Here is an 11,195-nt window from a genome sequence, read left to right as displayed (position 1 = left end):
GATAAATCCCCTGGACCTGATGGCTTCCATCCTAGGGTCTTGAGGGAAGTGGCAGTAGGGATTGTGGATGCTTTGGTGATAGTTTTCCAAAATTCCCTGGACTCAGGAGAGGTCCCGGCAGATTGGAAAACTGCTAATGTAACACCGTTATTTAAAAAGGGTAGTAGGCAGAAGGCTGGAAATTATAGGCCAGTTAGCTTAACATCTGTGGTGGGTAAAATTTTGGAGTCTATTATTAAGGAGACAGTAACGGAACATTTAGATAAGCATAATTTAATAGGACAAAGTCAGCATGGCTTTATGAAGGGGAAGTCATGTCTGACAAATTTGCTTGAGTTCTTCGAGGATATAACGTATAGGGTGGATAAAGGGGAACCAGTGGACGTAGTGTATTTAGACTTCCAGAAGGCATTCGACAAGGTGCCACATAAAAGATTATTACTTAAGATAAAAAATCACGGGATTGGGGGTAATATTCTGGCATGGGTGGAGGATTGGTTATCGAACAGGAAGCAGAGAGTTGGGATAAATGGTTCATTTTCGGACTGGCAACCAGTAACCAGTGGTGTTCCACAGGGGTCGGTGCTGGGTCCCCAACTCTTTACAATCTATATTAACGATTTGGAGGAGGGGACCGAGTGCAACATATCAAAATTTGCAGATGATACAAAGATGGGAGGGAAAGTAGAGAGTGAGGAGGACATAAAAAACCTGCAAGGGGATATAGACAGGCTGGGTGAGTGGGCGGAGATTTGGCAGATGCAATATAATATTGGAAAATGTGAGGTTATGCACTTTGGCAGGAAAAATCAGAGAGCAAGTTATTTTCTTAATGGCGAGAGACTGGAAAGTACTGCAGTACAAAGGGATCTGGGGGTCCTAGTGCAAGAAAATCAAAAAGTTGGTATGCAGGTGCAGCAGGTGATCAAGAAGGCCAACGGAATGTTGGCTTTTATTGCTCGGGGGATAGAATATAAAAACAAGGAGGTATTGCTGCAGTTATATAAGGTATTGGTGAGACCGCACCTGGAATACTGCATACAGTTTTGGTCTCCATACTTAAGAAAAGACATACTTGCTCTCGAGGCAGTACAAAGAAGGTTCACTCGGTTAATCCCGGGGATGAGGGGGCGGACATATGAGGAGAGGTTGAGTAGATTGGGACTCTACTCATTGGAGTTCAGAAGAATGAGAGGCGATCTTATTGAAACATATAAGATTGTGAAGGGGCTTGATCGGGTGGATGCAGTAAGGATGTTCCCAAAGATGGGTGAAACTAGAACTAGGGGGCATAATCTTAGAATAAGGGGCTGCTCTTTCAAAACTGAGATGAGGAGAAACTTCTTCACTCAGAGGGTGGTAGGTCTGTGGAATTTGCTGCCCCAGGAAGCTGTGGAAGCTACATCATCAGATAAATTTAAAACAGAAATAGACAGTTTCCCAGAAGTAAAGGGAATTAGGGGTTATGGGGAGCGGGCAGGAAATTGGACATGAAGCTGAGTTCGGATCGGTCAATGCCCTGTGGGTGGCGGAGAGGGCCCAGGGGCTATGTGGCCGGGTCCTGCTCCGACTTCTTGTGTTCTTTAGATTTGTGGTTGGGATCAGATCAGCCATGATCTTATTGAATGGCGGAGCAGGCTCGAGGGGCCGATTGGCCTCCTCCTGCTCCAATTTCTTATGTTCTTATGTTCTTATGTGTGTCTGTATGAGTCTCTGTGACGGGGCGTATGTGTCTGTGTGAGTCTCTGTGACAGGGCGTGTGTGTCTGTGAGGCTCTGTGACAGGGCGTGTGTGTCTGTGTGAGTCTCTGTGACAGGGCGTGTGTGTCTGTGTGAGTCTCTGTGACTGGGCGTGTGTGTCTGTGTGAGTCTCTGTGACAGGGCGTGTGTGTCTGTGTGAGTCTCTGTGACAGGGCGTGTGTGTCTGTGTGAGTCTCTGTGACAGGGCGTGTGTGTCTGTGTGAGTCTCTGTGACAGGGCGTGTGTGTCTGTGTGAGTCTCTGTGACAGGGCGTGTGTGTCTGTGTGAGTCTCTGTGACAGGGCGTGTGTGTCTGTGTGAGTCTCTGTGACGGGGCGTGTGTGTCTGTGTGAGTCTCTGTGACAGGGCGTGTGTGTCTGTGTGAGTCTCTGTGACGGGGCGTGTGTGTCTGTGAGAGTCTCTGTGACAGGGCGTGTGTGTCTGTGTGAGTCTCTGTGACAGGGCGTGTGTGTCTGTGTGAGTCTCTGTGACAGGGCGTGTGTGTCTGTGTGAGTCTCTGTGACAGGGCGTGTGTGTCTGTGTGAGTCTCTGTGACAGGGTGTGTGTGTCTGTGTGAGTCTCTGTGACAGGGCGTGTGTGTCTGTGTGAGTCTCTGTGACAGGGTGTGTGTGTCTGTGTGAGTCTATGTGACAGGGCATGTGTGTCTGTGTGAGTCTCTGTGACAGGGCGTGTGTGTCTGTGTGAGTCTCTGTGACAGGGCGTGTGTGTCTGTGTGAGTCTCTGTGACAGGGCGTGTGTGTCTGTGTGAGTCTCTGTGACTGGGCGTGTGTGTCTGTGTGAGTCTCTGTGACGGGGCGTGTGTGTCTGTGTGAGTCTCTGTGACAGGGCGTGTGTGTCTGTGTGAGTCTCTGTGACGGGGCGTGTGTGTCTGTGTGAGTCTCTGTGACAGGGCGTGTGTATCTGTGTGAGTCTCTGTGACAGGGCGTGTGTGTCTGTGTGAGTCTCTGTGACAGGGCGTGTGTGTCTGTGTGAGTCTCTGTGACGGGGCGTGTGTGTCTGTGTGAGTCTCTGTGATGGGGCGTGTGTGTCTGTGTGAGTCTCTGTGACAGGACGTGTGTGTCTGTGTGAGTCTCTGTGACAGGGCGTGTGTGTCTGTGTGAGTCTCTGTGACAGGGCGTGTGTGTCTGTGTGAGTCTCTGTGACAGGGCGTGTGTGTCTGTGTGAGTCTCTGTGACAGGGCGTGTGTGTCTGTGTCTTTGTAAGTTCCTGAATTATTTTGGATATTCCCAGCTGTCTGAACACAACTAACCCGACCTGCTCTCAGTCCCTTATATTGGAGAAAAGCTGCACGTTCTTACCAATGATTCCCAATATGTCTGAGTGATACTTTTCCGATCCATTCAGCCTCTTCTGGATAAGTTGAGATATATTGGACAGGTTCAGGGTGAGCGCTGGAACATCTGGGTCTGTGACTCTCCGAGTTTCAGTCACTCTGGAATGAAAGAGGAGAGAATGTTTTTATCAGTGGGGACATTTTAGATCAGAAACCCAAAGGGGAACGAGTGATCAGTGCAACAACCTGCACCCCGTCTAATGCTCGTACTGAGACCCCGCAGCAACCCATCCTAAAAATGGCAGAATCCCGGGATTTGCAGTCTCCCTGCATTCACACTGATCTCCACACGTGCAGTGGGATCCTGGTTTGCTGCCACTTCAGCTCAGTTTGTGATTTTCAAAGCCGACTGAGTTCAGTCCAGTTTCTCTGCACTGGAGCCCTCATCTTTCCATTATTAATAATTATTATTATCCCGAGCGTCTCCAGTCTGTGCTCCCCACTCTCTGCAGGATCACACTCTCTCCAATCATGTGAAGTGAGGAGAGGAGAAGGAACAGCCTCCCAGGTAGAGGTAGAGGTAGAGAGGTGGAGAGGTAGACGTGGAGAGGTGGAGAGGTAGACATAGAGAGGTGGAGAGGTAGATGTAGAGAGGTGGAGAGGTAGACGTAGAGAGGTGGAGAGGTAGACGTAGAGAGGTGGAGAGGTAGAGGTAGAGAGGTGGAGAGGTAGACGTGGAGAGGTGGAGAGGTAGACGTAGAGAGGTGGAGAGGTAGATGTAGAGAGGTGGAGAGGTAGACGTAGAGAGGTGGAGAGGTCGACGTAGAGAGGTGGAGAGGTAGAGGTAGAGAGGTGGAGAGGTAGACGTGGAGAGGTGGAGAGGTAGATGTAGAGAGGTGGAGAGGTAGACATGGAGAGGTGGAGAGGTCGAGGTAGAGAGGAGGAGAGGTAGACGTAGAGAGGAGGAGAGGTAGACGTAGAGAAGTGGAGATGTAGACATAGAGAGGAGGAGAGGTAGACATAGAGAGGTGGAGAGGTAGACGTAGAGAGGTGGAGAGGTAGAGGTAGAGAGGTGGAGAGGTAGACGTCGAGAGGAGGAGAGGTAGACATAGAGAGGTGGAGAGGTAGAGGTAGAGAGGAGGAGAGGTAGAGGTAGAGAGGTGGAGAGGTAGACGTAGAGAGGTGGAGAGGTAGATGTAGAGAGGTGGAGAGGTAGATGTAGAGAGGAGGAGAGGTAGACGTAGAGAGGTGGAGAGGTAGACGTAGAGAGGTGGAGAGGTAGAGGTAGAGAGGAGGAGAGGTAGACGTAGAGAGGTGGAGAGGTAGACGTAGAGAGGTGGAGAGGTAGAGGTAGAGAGGTGGAGAGGTAGACGTAGAGAGGTGGAGAGGTAGACATGGAGAGGAGGAGAGGTAGACGCAGAGAGGTGGAGAGGTAGAGGTAGAGAGGAGGAGAGGTAGAGGTAGAGAGGTGGAGAGGTAGAAGTAGAGAGGTGGAGAGGTAGAGGTAGAGAGGTGGAGAGGTAGAGGTAGAGAGGTGGAGAGGTAGAGGTAGAGAGGTGGAGAGGTAGACGGAGAGAGGTGGAGAGGGAGAGGTAGAGAGAAGGAGAGGTAGACATAGAGAGGTGGAGAGGTAGACATAGAGAGGTGGAGAGGTAGAGGTAGAGAGAAGGAGATGTTTAGGGGGAGAATTCCAGAGCTTAGGGCCGAGAAAGCTGAAAACACGACTGCCGATGGTGGGGTGAAGCATATCGGGGATCCACAAAAGGCCAGAATTAGAGGAACGCAGAGTTCTCGGAGAGTTGTAGGGCTGGAGGAGGTTACAGAGATAGGGAGTGACGAGGCCAAGGAGGGATTTAAAACAAGGATGAAAATTTTAAATTCCAGGCGTTGCTGGACCGGGAGTCAATGTCGATCAGTGAGCAGAGGGTGATGGGTGAACGGGACTTGGTGCGAGTTAGGATACGGGCAGCAGAGTTTTGGATCAGCTGAAGGTCATGGCGGGTGGAAGATGGGAGGCCGGACAGGAGAGAATTGGAAAAGTCGAGTCCAGAGGTAACAATAGCACGGATGAGGGTTTCAGCAGCAGATGCTGAGACAGGTGATATTATGGGGTGGAAGTAGGAGGTCTTGGTGATGGAGAGGAAATGGGGTCGGAGGCTCAGCTCAGGGTCAAATAGAACGCCGAGGTTGGGAACAGTCTGGTTCAGACTCAGACAGTGGCCAGGGAGGGGGATGGAGTCGGTGACGAGGGAGCGGAGTTTGTGGTGGGGACCGAAGACAATGGCTTCGAACTTCCCAATATTTAATTGGAGGAAATTTCACCTCATTTAATCGTGGATGTCGGACAAGCAGCGTAACAAATCAGATGCTGTGGAGGGGTCGAGAGAGGTGGTGGTGAGGTAGAGCTGGGGGTTGTCAGTGTACATGTGGAATCTTCCATTTCCCACAGGCTGCCTGAGCCAATAACCCCTCAAACCACAGTTAAACATCACTCAATATTCCCACCATTTGAAAGCACCTTATCTGGGAAGGTTTCCAAGCGGTGATTCTACTTTCACTCCTCTCCCAGATACAGGGGAAGGTTCCCTATCAGCAGCAGGTACTGTATGACTGAGAGGAACTTACCTGGAAAGGAGCTGCTTCAAGATCTGTGAATAAAGAGAGGAGATCAAATCAGTCAACGAACAAATCAACACCCAATGGAACCAAAGAGTGAATTTGGGATTGAGAGTAAAGAGTTCAGTGTATAACAGTAGGTGGGACCAGTCACAGGAATGGGCAATAATCCCACATTTCACTGCACTCCATCCTGGGGCAGCGCCAACACTCCGAGGGCAGGGCTGAGGGGGCAGCGCCAACACTCCCAGGGCAGGGCTGAGGGAGCAGCACCAACACTCCGAGGGCAGGGCTGAGGGGGCAGCGCCAACACTCCCAGGGCAGGGCTGAGGGGGCAGCACCAACACTCCGAGGGCAGGGCTGAGGAGGGCAGCACCAACACTCCGAGGGCAGGGCTGAGGGGGCAGCGCCAACACTCTGAGGGCAGGGCTGAGGGGGCAGCGCCAACACTCCCAGGGAAGGGCTGAGGGGGCAGCGCCAACACTCCCTGGGCAGGGCTGAGGGGGCAACGCCAACACTCCCTGGGCAGGGCTGAGGGGGCAACACCAACACTCCCAGGGCAGGGCTGAGGGGGGCAGCACCAACACTCCGAGGGCAGGGCTGAGGGGGGCAGCACCAACACTCCGAGGGCAGGGCTGAGGGAACAGCGCCAACACTCCCAGGGCAGGGCTGAGGGGGCATCACCAACACTCCGAGGGCAGGGCTGAGGGGGCAGCACCAACACTCCGAGGGCAGGGCTGAGGGGGCAGCACCAACACTCCGAGGGCAGGTCTGAGGGGGCAGCACCAACACTCCGAGGGCAGGGCTGAGGGGGCAGTGCCAACACTCCCAGGGCAGGGCTGAGGGGGCAGCGCCAACACTCCGAGGGCAGGGCTGAGGGGGCAGTGCCAACACTCCGAGGGCAGGGCTGATGGGGCAGCGCCAACACTCCCAGGGCAGGGCTGAGGGGGCAGCGCCAACACTCCGAGGGCAGGGCTGAGGGGGCAGCGCCAACACTTTGAGGGCAGGGCTGGGGGGCAGCGCCAACACTCGGAGGGCAGGGCTGAGGGGGCAGTGCCAACACTCCGAGGGCAGGGCAGAGGGGGCAGCGCCAACACACTGAGGGCAGGGCTGAGAGGGCAGCGCCAATGCTGGGATCCACCAACAATCTTCAAACAATTCAGCCCTCTCACCAGCCTCACAGAAACGCCCCATTCCCCAGACATGGCCCAGTTTATATTGAAGATGTACCTGAATAAAGGAGAGATGGTCCCTCTGTACCAGTCTCTGGGTTTCTCCATCGATTAATGTAATCTGTTCCATCCTCTTGTTTAATGCTTCAGAACAGCTTCTTATCTGTGAGAGAGCTCGGAGCCCCTCCTCATCGATCAGTTTCAGTGCGTATTCTTCATCTTCTTCCAGCTGTCTCCTCCATTCAGAGAAGCTCTTCGATAGCTTTCCTTTCAGCTCATTGATTCGTGTCTGAAACCCAAACCAACTCTCCTTACAAACGGCCCTTCCGCACAGCTCTTACCCTGAGCACACGGCACTTTCCAGGGACGGGACAGTTTGTTTCGATCACTACTCAATCACCCGTTAAAGATGGACAAGCAGTGGGGGAGGGTCTACTGGGAGAGAAAACAGAGTTTAACAAGTGTTGCCTTGAGCCTTGAGTTTAATAGAAAGAGCACTGTATTTAGACTGTGTATGGCACTGCCACCTGGTCCATCCACACCTGGAGTGATGGGTCCAGTTTTGGTGCCCACACCTGGTGAAGGAGATTGAGACTCTGGAGAGGACGGTGGCCAGAATGACACGTAGTTTGATGGATTTTAGTTCTGAGGATCAGCTCCAAGAGGGAGGGCGATTTAGAGAAAGGCAGGCTGAGAGGGACATGATTGAGGTTTTTAAAATGATCGAGGGATTATTGGACTCACTCGTTGGGTGAGGTACTTGAGATGGATCGGGATGGTAGGACTAGAGGGCCTGTGTATAAAATCCATAGGCACAGAGTTAGGTTAGACCCCAGAGTCCTCGATCTCTGGAACAGACTCCCTGAACACGTGGGGGGTATGGAGTCACTCCCACCCTTTAAAAGGGAGCTGGGGAGGAATTTCCCAGAGTTTGTCCTCAATTGTCTGCAGGTGTTTTTTCTCTCTTCTGTTTGCCTTTCCCAGGTGAGTACATGGTTCGGGGTGGATCAGTGGTGTGTGTGATTGAACCCTGTCTGCATGGGGCAGGCTCGCTGGGGCTAATGGTCTTTTCTTCCTCTTCCTTTCTATGTTCATCTGATACAGGCTTCAGGGCAAGTCTCCAACTCCCAGCCTCTGACTGTGTCTGTTTCAGGAAATCCAGTGCCCAAGTGATGTAATAATATTCCCTGGGAGGTGCAGGGAGAGTTAAGCAGCTCCCCCTCACATCAAACACACGGGGAACTCAGTGTAATCAGTGACTCGGCCCCAACACAACCAGCCTGGTTTGGAAGGCCTGTTTCTGATGTGCTCATTGACTCAGTGGGGAGAGAAACCCTTTCTAAATCCAGTCCCACTTTACCCACCTTTATTTCAGCTTCTGATCTCTCCAAGTCTCGCTGTTTGCTGGAACAATTCTGCTGGACTCCCCGAAGCCTCTCGATTTCTCTCTCCAATTCTTCCTGTAAAGGTGATTGGAAAGTGTTTAAAACAATAACAACAGCCTGCATTTATACTGTGCTTTTAACACAGTAAAACCTCCCAAGGCCCTTCACAGGAAGGTAATCAGACAAAAATTGACACCGAGCCAAAGAAGGGGACATTCGGACAGGTGACAAAATGATTGGTAAAAGAGATTGATTTTAAGGAGGAAATTAATGGAGGAGAGAGGGAGATGGAGAGGCGGAGAGATTTTGGATGAGCTCAAGTTTACGGAGGGTGGAGGATGGGAGGCCGACCAGGGAGCATTGGAATAGTCGAGTCTCCAGGTAACACATGGATGAGGGTTTCAGCAGCAGATGGACTGAGGCTGGGGCGGAGATGGGTGATATTACGGGGATGGAAGTAGCCAGCCTTAGTGATGGAGAGGACATGGGGACAGAAGCTCAGCTCCGGGTCGAATAGGATGGTGAGATTGCTGTAAGTCTGGTTCAGCCTGAGACAGTGGCCGGGGAGGGGGATGGAATCAGTAACGAGGGAACAGAGTTTGTGACGGAGGGGGTCTCAGACAATGTCTTCGGTGTTCCTCATGTTTCAGTGGATGAAATTTCTGCTCATCTAAGACTGGATGTTGGATAAGCAGCGTGACCAATCAAAGGCAGTGGAGAGGTCGAGAGAGTTCGTGGTGAGGTCGAGCTGGGTGATGTCAGCGTACATGAGGTACCTGACATTCTGTTTTCTAAATGATGTCGCCAAGGGGCAGCATGTAAGTGAGAAATAGGAGGGGGCCAAGGATAGATCCTTGGGGGACTCCACAGGTAACAGTGCGGGAGTGGGAATAGAAGCCATTGCAGGAAATTCTCTGTCTGCGACTGGAGAGGTGAGAGTGGAACCAGGCGAGGGCAGTCCCACTCAGCTGGACAACGGAGGAGAGGCTTTGAAGGAGGATGGTTGGTCAACCATGTCAAAGGCAGCAGACAGATCGAGATGGACGAGGAGGGATTGTGCACAAGGGCCACAGTCACATAGGATCTCATTTGTGACTTTGATAAGGACCGTTTCAGTGCCGTGGCACAGATCGAAATCTGATTGGAGGGGTTCAAACGTGGAGTTGTGGGAAAGATGGGCTCATATTTTGGAGGCGACAACACGTTCAAAATCTTTGGAGGGCAAAAGGAGGTTGGAGATGGAGCGATAGTTTGCGAGGACAGAGGGGTCAAAGGTATGTTTGTTGAGGAGGGGGTGATGATGGGGGATCTGAAAGGGAGCTGGACAGTACCAGAGGAGAGGGAACTATTTGTAATATCAGCGACCATGGGGGCCAGGAAGGGAAGTTGGGTGGTCGGCAGAATAGTGGGATTGGGTGGAGGGAGCAGAAAGTGGGTCTCATGGACAAGATGAGCACGGAGATTGCAGGAGGGGAGTTAGGAGAGAAAATGGAGATGTGAGTTCAGGGATAGGGCAGGGGGGAAACTTGGGAGAAGATTGGTTTGGTCGGCGATGGGAAGGGAGGGAAGCAGCAGAGGCAGCTGAACGGATTGTCTCAATCTACCTGATAAAGAAGATCATGAGCTCCTTGCACTTGTTGTTGGAGGTGAGGGTGGAGGGGCAGGAGAGAGGGGTCTTGCTGATAGTGGAGAACAGAAGCCGGGGATTATCTTACATTCCAGGATGATCCTGGAGTAGTGAGCAGTTTTGACAGAGGAGGAATAAAAGGGATTGAAACTGGAATGTAAAAGGGAAATGATTCTGTTCCAGGAGTGACCCCACTGGGTGTGGATAGAAAGTGGTTTGGGGGATTCTCAGTGTCTGGGCCCTGAGCAGAAATATTCCCTTCTGTGACTCTCAGTAAAGAGGCGCTCCCTGCCCTGTATAAACTGAGGAACCACACACACACCGGCTTCTTTTCACACTGACTCACCGTGTGCTGCATTTTCACACGGACTCAGCTCCTCCATTTCCAGGAATCAGCCGAGGGGAAAGGGAGACAGACTCAGTCACACCAGCATTTCTCAAACACCAATTCCCTCTTGTTGTGAGAAACAGTTTCTCCCCCCAGCCCCTGAGTCTCCCCCCGTGGGTGTCCCTCACTCCCCCCACCAGTGATGGTCCTCTCCCTGCTGGTCAGATGGCAGAATACCCCAGTGTTACACAGGGCTACAACATGCTCTGCTCGACAGCCCTGTGCCATGGAGTGCCAGTTCTCACAGGTGCCCACACAGTGAATTACTGAGCTCTACAGGAAAACTCTCCCTCACTGTATTTAATATCAGGAATTGTGTCACTCACCTTAATTGCAGCTTGTGCCTGATCCAGGCTCAGCAGTGTGTGGGATTTATGTTTCCCTATTATTGTACAGGAAACACACACACACTCTGCATCATCTTCACAGTAGTATTCAAGGATCTTCTTATGGTGAACGCACTGCCTGTCTGTAAGATCCGCCTCAGGTTCGATTAGGGTGTGTCCACTGAAGGCCTTGTTCAGCAGATGTGGTTTTAAATGACTGGAGCAAAAAGATGTTTCACATTTCAGACACGTCTTCACAGCTGGGGATGGATTCTCGACACAGTAATCACACACGACATGGGCTGGATCAGCTCCAGGCTCCATCCCGACAGCACCTGAAGCAGCTTTCACACAGCACAAGAGAGACTGAGGAACCAGAGCAGGAAGTGAAATTCTTATAAACACCCGGTGTAGGGAGTGACGATGTTAGTTTCACTTTCATGATTCACTCTGTCTGAAGATTAACCCTTTCAGGCTTGCAGTAGCAGGTCAGAACCAAAATCAGAAACACAAGATTACAATTTTACAATCTGGAGCCAGAATACAGCAAACTGGGCTCAGTAAACACAAGCCGAAAACTAATCAGCTCAGACCAGACCCAAAATGGTTTAAGAAACAAATTAAAACTGATATAAAGAGGGAAAAATAA

At 51.6% G+C, this 11,195-nt stretch overlaps 1 long non-coding RNA gene across 1 annotated transcript; it reads right to left on the bottom strand.

Moving 5' to 3' along the window:
- Nucleotides 1-3,062: 3,062 nt before the first annotated feature.
- LOC137309928 (uncharacterized) lies at nucleotides 3,063-7,198 on the bottom strand. The gene is made up of 3 exons (XR_010960023.1): nucleotides 6,879-7,198; nucleotides 5,658-5,680; nucleotides 3,063-3,191 (listed from the first exon to the last, which is right to left on the bottom strand). It is a non-coding gene; the product is annotated as an uncharacterized lncRNA (long non-coding RNA).
- Nucleotides 7,199-11,195: the final 3,997 nt, after the last annotated feature.

Source organism: Heptranchias perlo, unplaced genomic scaffold (genome assembly GCF_035084215.1).
Source record: "Heptranchias perlo isolate sHepPer1 unplaced genomic scaffold, sHepPer1.hap1 HAP1_SCAFFOLD_192, whole genome shotgun sequence".
In the NCBI taxonomy this organism is placed as follows: Eukaryota; Metazoa; Chordata; class Chondrichthyes; order Hexanchiformes; family Hexanchidae; genus Heptranchias; species Heptranchias perlo.
The sequence above is the reverse complement of the archived record's forward strand: the minus strand, read 5'-3'. Positions and strand labels throughout refer to the sequence as shown.